Source organism: Opisthorchis viverrini (assembly GCF_000715545.1).
Source record: "Opisthorchis viverrini unplaced genomic scaffold opera_v5_19, whole genome shotgun sequence".
Taxonomy (NCBI): domain Eukaryota; kingdom Metazoa; phylum Platyhelminthes; class Trematoda; order Opisthorchiida; family Opisthorchiidae; genus Opisthorchis; species Opisthorchis viverrini.
In genome coordinates this window covers 61,981-72,929 of record NW_008751675.1, presented here as the reverse complement: position 1 = coordinate 72,929, position 10,949 = coordinate 61,981, and positions in this window count along the sequence as shown.

Below are 10,949 nucleotides of genomic sequence, written 5' to 3'. Positions count from 1 at the left end.
TTGGGGAGCTGCTAAAATGAAAGCCGTAGGGTAATTCACGTCGTAGAAATATTTAGCCGCTCCTCTGACAAGACGCCAAATAGATGGTCAACTGATGAAAATCGAATACAACGGGTTACGAATTCCTAATGGCAGTCAGTGTTGAATAATCGTGAAATAGATGTAGCCTCGACTTCAGAGTCCAAGCAAAGTAGCTATATGGCAATGGCTCATTGTTCCTGGAGTAAAGGTTATATAAGTAGTGAAATTTTAACAAAGAACACTCACGAAGGATTTACGTTCAAGTATTCTTCTGGAAAATTGCTTGAATTACGTCGTTTTTGCGGAAATGTTCGGCCGAACAGCTTAGTCTGCTGGCTATGATCTATAATCTTTAACGTCATCAACAGCAACACCAGCGAAGTAAACTAATACTTCACTGTCGTGCATTTAATTGAGTAAAGCCTTCTCATGGCAAGAAAGATGGGACAGGAAAAAACCTAGTACTAACCCACCACAAACAACCTGAGTTCCTACAAATCCAGCATTCGGTGAGAAATTCTGAAGAGTAGCTGAGAGCATGAATGCCAATGGCAACAGTACTAAGTGTTTTTAGTGTTTTTGGTCAATCTCTCTACACGCGTTTGACGTATTTCGTGAACATTTAAAAGGTTAGATATTAACATCGCATGCGAATCGATAGGACTGAAGAAACTTGAATCGGAGGCTAATTCCACATTGTTGGTCGGAACTGGTCCTTTACAGGTAGCGAACAACTGTTGCTGCCATCATGGTGGATATGTTAATTGATGTTGGAGAACTTCATTTCGGAGATGACTAGGTTCTCTTGAAGCTCCAGATAGCTACCCATCATCATTGTCAGCTGTAATAACCGCGTACTCGTCGTACAGTGGTTGTAGCTGCCGCAGCTTCGTTCACCGATGATTTGGGGGCGTAGGTAGCTGCACATTGCAGGCGGGAGCTGATAAATAGGTGCATAAATCCAGTATTGTCAGTGGGCTGTCAAGTGGAGGGGTTGGAAAAGGAGCTATGCACTGAAGGCAATAGCTTTGATACACGAGCGCCATTGAGGGTGCGACTGGGCCATGTCTGACAGGTAGCTACTGGACGCCAATAGCCCCGTAAATTAGATGAGGACGTAGTTGTCACCCAGAAGGTCTACCTCTTCTCGACAGAAGTAAGTTTTTCAATTTCGCTAGCACAGTGCTCGCTCCAACGCTGCTACAGGTAACGCTCTGAAGTGTTCCGAAGGTATATCCTCAGTGCTCGCTCCAACGCTGCTAGAGGTAACGCTCTGAAGTGTTCCGAAAGTACATCCTGAACCGTCTGCGGTGTAGGCCTTCTGGAACTTAGTTATTCTCTTGTAAAAAGACTCAAATATCTCATGGTTCGTAGAAAGAAAAAAAGCGTTCACATGTAGCACCCTTCCGGTGCCTAGCTGCCATGCCACCCGAAGGAAGCACGAGGGCTGATATACTGCCAGGTTGCCCAAGCCCAGACAGGGGAAGTCGAGTGGCGGAGGTCGGATTCGAACCACGGACCTTCCGGTCAGTAAATTTACGCTCTAACCACTTGGGCCGTCTCGCCCCCTCATGGTTCGTAGACAGCGACATTTATGAAGTAGGGGTGATGCACCACGGCGTGTCACCCAAGATCTGGCTAGCCTGTACTGCTGCTTCATCCGCATGTGTTTACCTGATTGTAAAGTCCTTGACAAGGATGGCCGAAACGTTGGGACCGCGATATCATAATTAACAACTTCTATTTTTATTTGTAAATTTACTAATCGCACTCCACAGGGCTCAAAACCTTTTTCACAAAAGCAGGATGAACTTTGGTCCAGAAGGTTTAAACCAGGCGTTCTGTTGGTCAACGCCAGGTACTTGGCTTTTGACCAAGTCCTACTGTAAAAATCAGTGATCGGAAAACTGCGCTATACTATGGCGCCCCGAAAAATGGCTGTCCCCCTCCGGACGTGGTGGCCAAGATTTGTTGCTGAAATGATCCGATGGGCTATACCGGCTGAAGTTCAGCTCTCCAGAGTTCAGTAACCCCGAAAGACCAGAGACCAACCACCATTCCATTTACGGCAACATGGGAGGGCAACACTATTAATTCATGTGAACATCTCGCGTTATTTGAATAACACCCTATAATGGAAATGGACTCAGTGGTGGCTTGCCACAAATACTCGATGTGCCCACACCTCCAAAACTTATTCAAACAATATGGAAAGAAACAGAGGACATTAGCGCCATCTATTGCAACGTTTACAGTGAAACACAGCAAGGGTCACGGGACACAATTCTAGAAAGCGGGCCATATCGAAAACACCCGTGCTCCCCGCTATCTCTTTCACAATGTCCTGTTAGGTCACACATTGTCCATCTCACAGTTTGTGTCACACTGGCGGACGTGCCGTAAACGATACTAGTCTTGATATATGATTATCCATTAGGTATACCACATGACCGAGACACCATACTTGATGGTGCTGGACGTTTCCCACGACTGGAATATCTGCTTCACAACCGGACATTTGTTTTCTAAACGCTTCATTACGAAATTGTCGACGTCATCTGGTAACATCAACGCTTCTGAGACAGTTGTGTTTAAAAACCTGAAGATGTCGCAGAACATCTTCCCGCAGAGGCCATATCTTGCAACCATAGATCAACATAGCGCTTCCTGTAGTCTGGAAACGTTGAGACCCAGCGATGTTTTCGATAGCACAATTGAAACAGCTTCGCAAGTGTGGATGAGGCTTTCGAGATTTGTGCACTAATTTCGAACACAACTTCCAGTGACTTTCCTTGCACTACAAGCAGTACGTTCTGAGAATGAATTTAGTAGTTACAACGCACATACCGACGGATGGTATGGTGATCAATTTGCTGTGTTTGAGCTCCGCATCGTCCTTGAAGAGTGGAATGATATCGTTTGCACAACGTCCGCATCAGCAGCGAGTGTTCAATAGCAAGGAACCATTGCGTTCCTTGACTGCTTCGATGACAAGACCCGTCAGAAGAACTGCGAGCAAGTCACGTGGAGTAAGCTGCAGACACCCACTACTTTTCGCTGCTTACGTTTCCTCGGCCTCTTAGACCCGCCAAGCACCCCCGATCTGTACAGACAATCGTTTTTACCTGGTTCAATTCAACTTATCAGCTATAAACCGTTAGGGCTGCTACACGTTCGATCACCGGAGAGTGATCTGATCTAAAGCTGTCAGGTTGTTGTGGTGGTCGGGCTTGTGTACTGCAACGATCTCGCGGGCTATAGTGACAGGAACACGGCTCCCAAAGCTTCAGCCATGCCAGGAAAGTCAAAGGGGAGCAGCCCAAGGAAGAATAGCAAGTCCCCGTACTGCGACGAACCGTATTAGACTTTTGAGTCACAGGCTGGGGCTGAGTTCCCTGAACAAAAAGCGACATTCTCTAACTACCATGTGGGTCAGACCTTTGAGTCCAAGGCTCATTTAGGGGTACCTCATTCAAGCCCCTTTCTTTGGTTTGGGCAACCGGGAAGTATAGTTTCCTATTGCAGCTCTTCTCTATCCCAGAAGGAGCGGGTCTCCTCCGGTGGCTGACGGTTAAGTATCAGACTGGGTTCACGGTTGCTTTGCAGATAGTGACCACCAGATTACGCGATGCAAACTTTTACGGTATAATTCGTACTGGTCAGAAACAGTTCACCATCAGCATATAACTGGAGGAGTCACTCTTTATTGCATATGCGACGGACATATATTCAAAAATTACAGTGTCAATGTTTCTTGCTTGAAGACTGAGTCCCGATAACTCTCGATGAAAAGGGTTAGAACTGCAGTCTGTTGGAGCGTATGCCGACACTATACGCAGGCACCGTTTTTGTCGAGAGGTGATGAGTTTGATGGGCTTGATAAACGATCGTCGCGAAGACGATTGTTCACGAGAATCCAATCCAGCTCTGGTGCTGAGTGTGACTCCTACAATATATATTCCACGAGTCATCGCTTCTTGATCACTGGACACATGAAGACAGAAATGAGGAACGGGTGAATTCGTCCTTGACGCTTTGCGAAGCGTGACCACGCGTGTTTCAGGGACACGGTGTACATCAACTTTGAGAGAATAAAAGAACTCGGCAAGCATTGCCTGTCTGCCAATTGGTTAAAAGTACGAACTTCGAAAATTCCAACATAGAAAATATCTCGTGGATTTAGCAAGGTGGTATTCGGTGCATCGTTAATATACAGTGGGATGCATAATGCACACCGGTCAGATAAATGTAATAAAATAGTAATAATCGTTCAGCTGTAACACCCTTCCGGTGCCTAGCTGCCATGCCACCCGGAAGAAGCACGAGGGCTGGGATACTGTCAGGTCGCCCAGGCCTAGACAGGGGAAGTCGAGTGGCAGAGGTCGGGTTCGAACCACGGACCTTCCGGTCAGTGAATTCGCGCTCTAACCACTTGAGCCATCTCGCCCCCAATAAATGACAATCAAATGACCCAGAAACGTTTGCTTGTGGTGGAACGAAGTTGGGGAGGACATCGGTGGGCAAAGAACTGTGCAGGCAAATGCCACTTTCCGGTTTCCCACTCCGATGAAAGGAGTTTAGTTGAGGTATCCCACTTTGAGCCTTTGACCCAAAAATCTGACACATGAGGGGGTGTAAGGTTTTGTTCGAAGACCTTGCTTCTATCCTCTGACAAAAAGTCTGACCCACGAGAGCGCATGGAGTAAGGCATTACTGTCTCACTTCTAGTGTAGCTGCGCACAGCGGGTGCCTTTTGAACAGCACCAGACTCTTTGGTTTTTAAAGTATTTCGACAGTATTGAATAAAGCGCGGTGGGTATGGTCAACCATTGGGAGATCGAAGTGTGCGATTTTTAGGGCCGATTTTTTCTCCAGGCAGTGTAGTGCGCGGGATCATAGCAGTACAAAACCCGACCACTACGTCAAGGTGGCCGCTTCAGGTCGCTTTAGGTCCGCGCTATCTGTAAACGATGTGGTTAATTTGGGTTAGCGCCTGGCGCACCGTTGGAGGGCAATGTGTGGCCAGACGACTTCAGTTACTTCGGAAGCTAGCTGGGCATAAAAAGTTTGCAGTCAGCACATAGCTGAAGCGCCGGTTCGGCAACGTTTGTACATACCGAGGCCAATCCGTCGACCAAATAACTGAGTCACAGATGCGCTACGTCCGCCAAATTGCGCAATCAGGATTCTGGCAACCGCAACGACATCTGGGCTTTTAGCTTGCCGTAAAGAGACGCTTGAGGTGTCGTGAAACTTATCTTTGATGGTGTCACAGCTATGGACGGTTGGGGTGTAAGCGTGACGATTAACTTCCTGTTTGTAAGAGACCTCCACAGACGCCGTCAGACGAACCGCACGGATGCGCCTAACAGCGACTATCCAGCCTAGCAAGGATCCTTTCGCCCGATGACTGATAACACTACCGATCCCTGGACATTGTACCTCAGCGGTCCTCGGATCGCCAGAGGTTAGCAGTCAAAAGTGAGTGGAGAGTGATGAGACAGTTAGCTCATTCTGAATTCTGGTTTCTGATACACGGCACGCATCAAAATCAAGAAAGGGTCCAGTGAGAGAAACACTAGCTGATTTTCTACTTGCTCTAGCGTGCAAACGTTAAAAGCAACCGGAAAGACTAGGCACCGAGGCAACAAGATCGATTTTTAAATGCCTGAGGCGGTCGGCGCGCGCTGACGCGCAGCCGTTACGGCCAAAATCTGTGCAAGACGAACGGAACCGTCAGTCCCATCAGCATCAGCATCATCGCCGTTACGAACAGCACATCAGTGTTCAACATTGATGCTTCGCTGCCGTACAACCAACCTTTAATTAAAGGCCTCATGATAAAGAAAAGAATAGGGGTGGACAGGGAAGGGATTTAGTGCCACTTTACTACAATTATTCTGAGGTGCCTACACCTCCAGACACTCACTCAGGCAATCTGGATAGAAAATGACAACAAGGACGCCACTGACATTAACTGACATATCATGCAGCATCTCCAGCCAAATGCAGCGGGGGTCACAAGGTCCACATCCTGAAAAGCGAGTGGCACCGACATTACCGAACGTTTCGTAAACTTCTTCATACCTCTCTGCCAGGTCAAGGGTTGGCCACATTTCTGCTTCCACTACTCTGAATTGGGCGCGGAAACCAGCACTCTCTTCGGCAAACGGTGGTTAGGCATGCGCATCACACGGCCTAACCAACACAGTGTGTTCTGGTGCAGAACACATCTCTCAATGGAAGTCCCCGTTCTACAACCGGAAACTCGCTTTCTAATTGTCTCCTTCTGGTGCAGAACACATCTCTCAACGGAAGTCCCCGTTCTACAACCGAAAACTCGCTTTCTAATTGTCTCGCTAAGTAGTCTCCGACACCAACCTACACGAGCTATGTTCTTTGGATGACGATTGTCAAACATCTGACGACGTCTCAGTCCCACCGCTGGAATAGGCTAGGCCTCACAGCCGTACAACAAAAAAGCCAGCAAGTTAGCCTGATACACACGTCCCTTAAGACTCGGGGATGTACCTTTTTCACGCCATAGGTGTCTTAAATTGGCGTGCTCGACCTGAGCCTTGCAGATTCATGCATTGACCTCGCCTGTCACAAGACACCCAGAACTAATGCAACTCCCAAGGTGGGTAAAACGCTCCAGAACTTCAAGTGTCTCCCCCTGGATTGTAAGTTGCATTTCTACGAATATGGCCTTACATTCTGTGAGCGGAAAGTGCATATCAAAGGACGGGGTGACTTTGATCAGTTCATCCAAAACCACCTGCGCCTTCCTTTCCTCAGTCCCAACGGATGAACCTAGAAGCAAAGTCCTTAATAAGGTGGTAGAGAGGACGACAGAAACGTAAGATGAAATGACTGCGTTGGCTTCGCCTGTCACACTATCATCAGATTTAATACAACTTCCAAGATCCGTATAGCGTTCCATATCTCCCAACGTCACCCCTAAATTTTTGGTGGTATGTTCAAAAACCGTAAGTCCACGGCGTGACATCGCACTGTTGACGCAAAGCACGCGCTGGACTGGACGATGTTAGTCGGATTTTCTGATATTACTTGCGACTCAGCACTTCTTCACGAATGAGAACAATGTCATATACATATTCCAGGTCGGCAAGATGCCATCTTGTCCCTTTTCTTCTCTCTCAAAAAGATATGAACAAAAAGATTTCAGAGACCTTCCGGAGTTCACCCCGTTACTTTACCACCGACAGTAGTATTGCACAACACTGCTGGAAGAAAGGTTTTTGGAGGACTCTTCATACACTCTTACGTCCAAACAAGTATCCAAACAAAAACAGCATGCTCTGTGTTGAGGTTATCGATACGGAACTTTGAGTCACGCGTAGGTTTGAGGATCCAGGATAACAAAAGGAATAATTGGATTCGAAAGTTTACGGCACTGTTTACACAAAGGTCAGCAAAGTTATCGGACAAATCTCAATTGTCCACGTTCGTGATGTTGACAAGTGCACAAATCTGTTACTGACCTGCACAGTGCAGTGTCACGGTCCGCACACAAAACAGCGAGCGGAATGTTGACTCTGCAGTGTGGATTGCGGTCGTCTCTTCTGAGGACAGTCTTGTGATCTCGATCGGTCGTACAACCACATGGAAATCACGACAGAACAGGATACGGCAGGCTCGGAAAACAGGGCGCGAACACACAGGGTAGGTCGGCTGCACACATTCACACACACACACACACACATACATGGTATTACGCCAGTGCTGAACGAAACGAAATTTGCGGCAAGGTGAATGGCAGGTACGGGTGAGCAAAATAAGTGGAGGTCAAAAGTACATAGGAGTAAACAGATGAATGCGGGAAATTGTCAACGGATGATGTTGAATTCAATACCCTGTTGTGCAAGTGTGTTGAAAAAATGACTAGTTGGTCAAATCGAACGCATTCTTGAAGTCAAGGGACACCAAGATTGTAGGGCGCTTATATGACATCTGACAGAGTGTGAAGACGTGACCCACCCTTCCAAGCCGAGCACTGCTTGCTTTTCTCGGGTTCCATCTTCATAAAGCGACGCAGAATAAGCGATACATGGAGTCTGGTTACAACAGGTTGACCTGATTCCTCTGCAATTGCAACAACCACTGCAAGCACCCTTTTTGAAAACGGACACCACTATGGACTCACTCAAGTTGGTTTGAATGATCTTCGCCAAGTACATCGACAAGCACCGACTGAAAATTTCATTCTCATGCTAGTTCATCAGAACTAGCAGCTCAGCGGTACTTAAGCACAAAGGGGGTTCGCTTATTTGTGAAACTCTTGGGAGCGAGATGGCCGAAGTGGTTAGAGCGCGAATTTACTGACCGGGAGGTCCGTGGTTCGAACCCGACCTCCGCCTCTCGACTCCCCCTGTCTAGGCTTGGGCAACCTGGCAGTATCCCAGCCCTCGTGCAACCTTCGGGTGGCATGGCAGTTAGGCACCGAAAGGGGGCTACAGCTGAACGATCTTTTTTAAACTCTTGGGAGTTTCAACTACGAGGGCTCCAGTGCAGATCATGAATCCGGCTGAGCAACTGCAAGTGGCCGGTTGACCAGCTACCAAAAGTGTCTAGATCAACTATTTAAGCATGCTTTTCAGCGACAAGTAATTTTTATCAGCTATTGTTTCCTCATCGGAGTATTCCTTGAGTCTGTTGCGCACATCAGCACAGTTTCTTGTCTTCGCTATCTCCTCAGTATTCTGCGCCCACCAATTTTCATGGCCCGCGCAGATGTTCCCTTTCAGCTGAAGTCAGACAGTTTGACGAGTATTGTACTCTCGGCTAGGAGGATCGGATGCCTGAACTTTGAGCAATTTCACAGTGTTTCTACGCTTCCAGTAGTATTAGCAATAATAATAATAATCGCTCCGCTGCAAGACCCTCATGGTGTCTAGCTGCCATGCCGCCCAAAGGAAGCATGAGCGATTAGGTACTACCAGGTTGCCCAGCCCTGGATAGGAGTCATAACGCAGATGGATGGGAATCACGAACATTCCGCTCAGTATATTCACGCCTTAAGCACTGGCTCACCTAGGCTCCCCGAGATCTGGTACTTAAATTTAGTTCGTTGGGTTGTTCAACAAGCGCGGCGTTCAGCATCTTGAAGGTTTGGAGACCTCATCTTCCAGTAAGAGTAAAATTTGAAAGGGGTGTTGCCCAGAAAGGGATTTCCGTTGGCGGTTATGGTAATCTTGCTTCACGACAGAGTCTGAGCTTTTCAATGGTCAGGCGAAGTGCGTCCACCTTGCGCTACTTGAAAAGATCAACAAGAACCGGTAATGAAGATGAGTGTTCATATTCTCGGAAACCACAACAATATATAGGCACTTAACCCACGGCAACAGGCCGCCCAACGTATCGGAGAAGCTGTATTTGAGCTAGTTTGTTCCAGCGTAGGTAGATGCAACGAATTGTCCGACCGTTAAAAGAATAATCTCAAAAAAGTTGCTGAACCATCTGAATGGAGGCAACCTCCAACGGGCAAACATCCAGACACATCTACGGTCGGCCACTCAGAACCATCCAAATACAACAAGACTAAGAGTTGCACAAAGGCATCCGAGCAGAAACCCATCGACACACGTACTTGATTCCGAAATCCACGTCTCAACAACAGCAAATCAATATGGGGCAAATCTAGTGTCGGACTTTACCATGAGACAAATTCCTAAACAGGGTCACTCTTTTAAACACAAAACGTTGATCGTTTTTCCCATCTGGAAGGTGATTTTGACATGTTACCAGCAAAATGGATGGTTTTGAGGATAGCGGGCGACGATGGCTGCAAAAACGCGTTGGTAATTTAGCTCCTCTGACCTGGCTAAAACTTCATGGTGGCAGGCACTTCCTCCAACGTAAGCAAAGCTCTTATGATACGAATTGGTAACAACTGTTGACAGAGCGGACTTGATAGGCGAGATGAGGGGCATGTTTGCGAGAATTTTTCGAGCCCGAGTAAAGCCCGAAAGAAGGTCGAGTTTATACGAACTCCATGGCGAGACTAGAGTTGGCAGCTTCTAGATAGTTCATACCACACTGTTTGAACAGAGCACTGTCCTACGGTACCGTGGGAAAGTGAATCCCCAAAGGTAGGGTTTCCTGATTTGTGGATGGACAATGGGAACAAACCGCATCAGCCAAAGCCCAGTAAGCAAGGTTGCACAGTACCCATGCTTACATATATATCAACCAAAATATAAGCCATGCACACTGCAGGAACCGCGCAGGCGATCGATTCATGCACAAGCCAAACTCGAGAAAATGACAGGCTGGTCTGAGTTACGTGATTCATGCACGAACATACGACTACTCCGCAGAAACAAGCCATCTGCGTTCTCCTTGAGGGACAGAAACGGAGAACCGACGAATGACCCAACAGTGGTATCTGAGGCTTACAGAGAACACTATGCGTGCCTATCTCGAGAAAATGATAGGCTGGTCTGAGTTACATGATCCATGCACGAACATACGACTACTCCATACGGGGCCTAGCCCCCTGGCAGATGGTTGCACTAATTGTTCCCCCTGGCTCCGTGGACCATTGGGGTAGGCTTCGTCCTATCGGACGTGTTGGCGATTCGAATCCGGAGACCAGCGTCCGGCTGCTTTTCGACTTTCCCCGTTAACACCTTTCTAAACAGGGCACCACCGCTTTTGCTGACAGTCATACACAGCATAAAAATATGACTGACTAAGATGAACGACATATATGCTGTTAACCCTGAAGCGCGGTTTCCTAAAACACAGATATCCACGTTCCGCTAAGCTTTTATTGAGAGAAGTGGTGTGGCTGGTCGCAAACGGTTGTGTGAAGAAGAAAATAATAGTGATGTGTATCACTATTACCACAACCTCTCGATTTTTCATCGTTTTGACCTAATATGAAGGAACTACTGAATAAAATC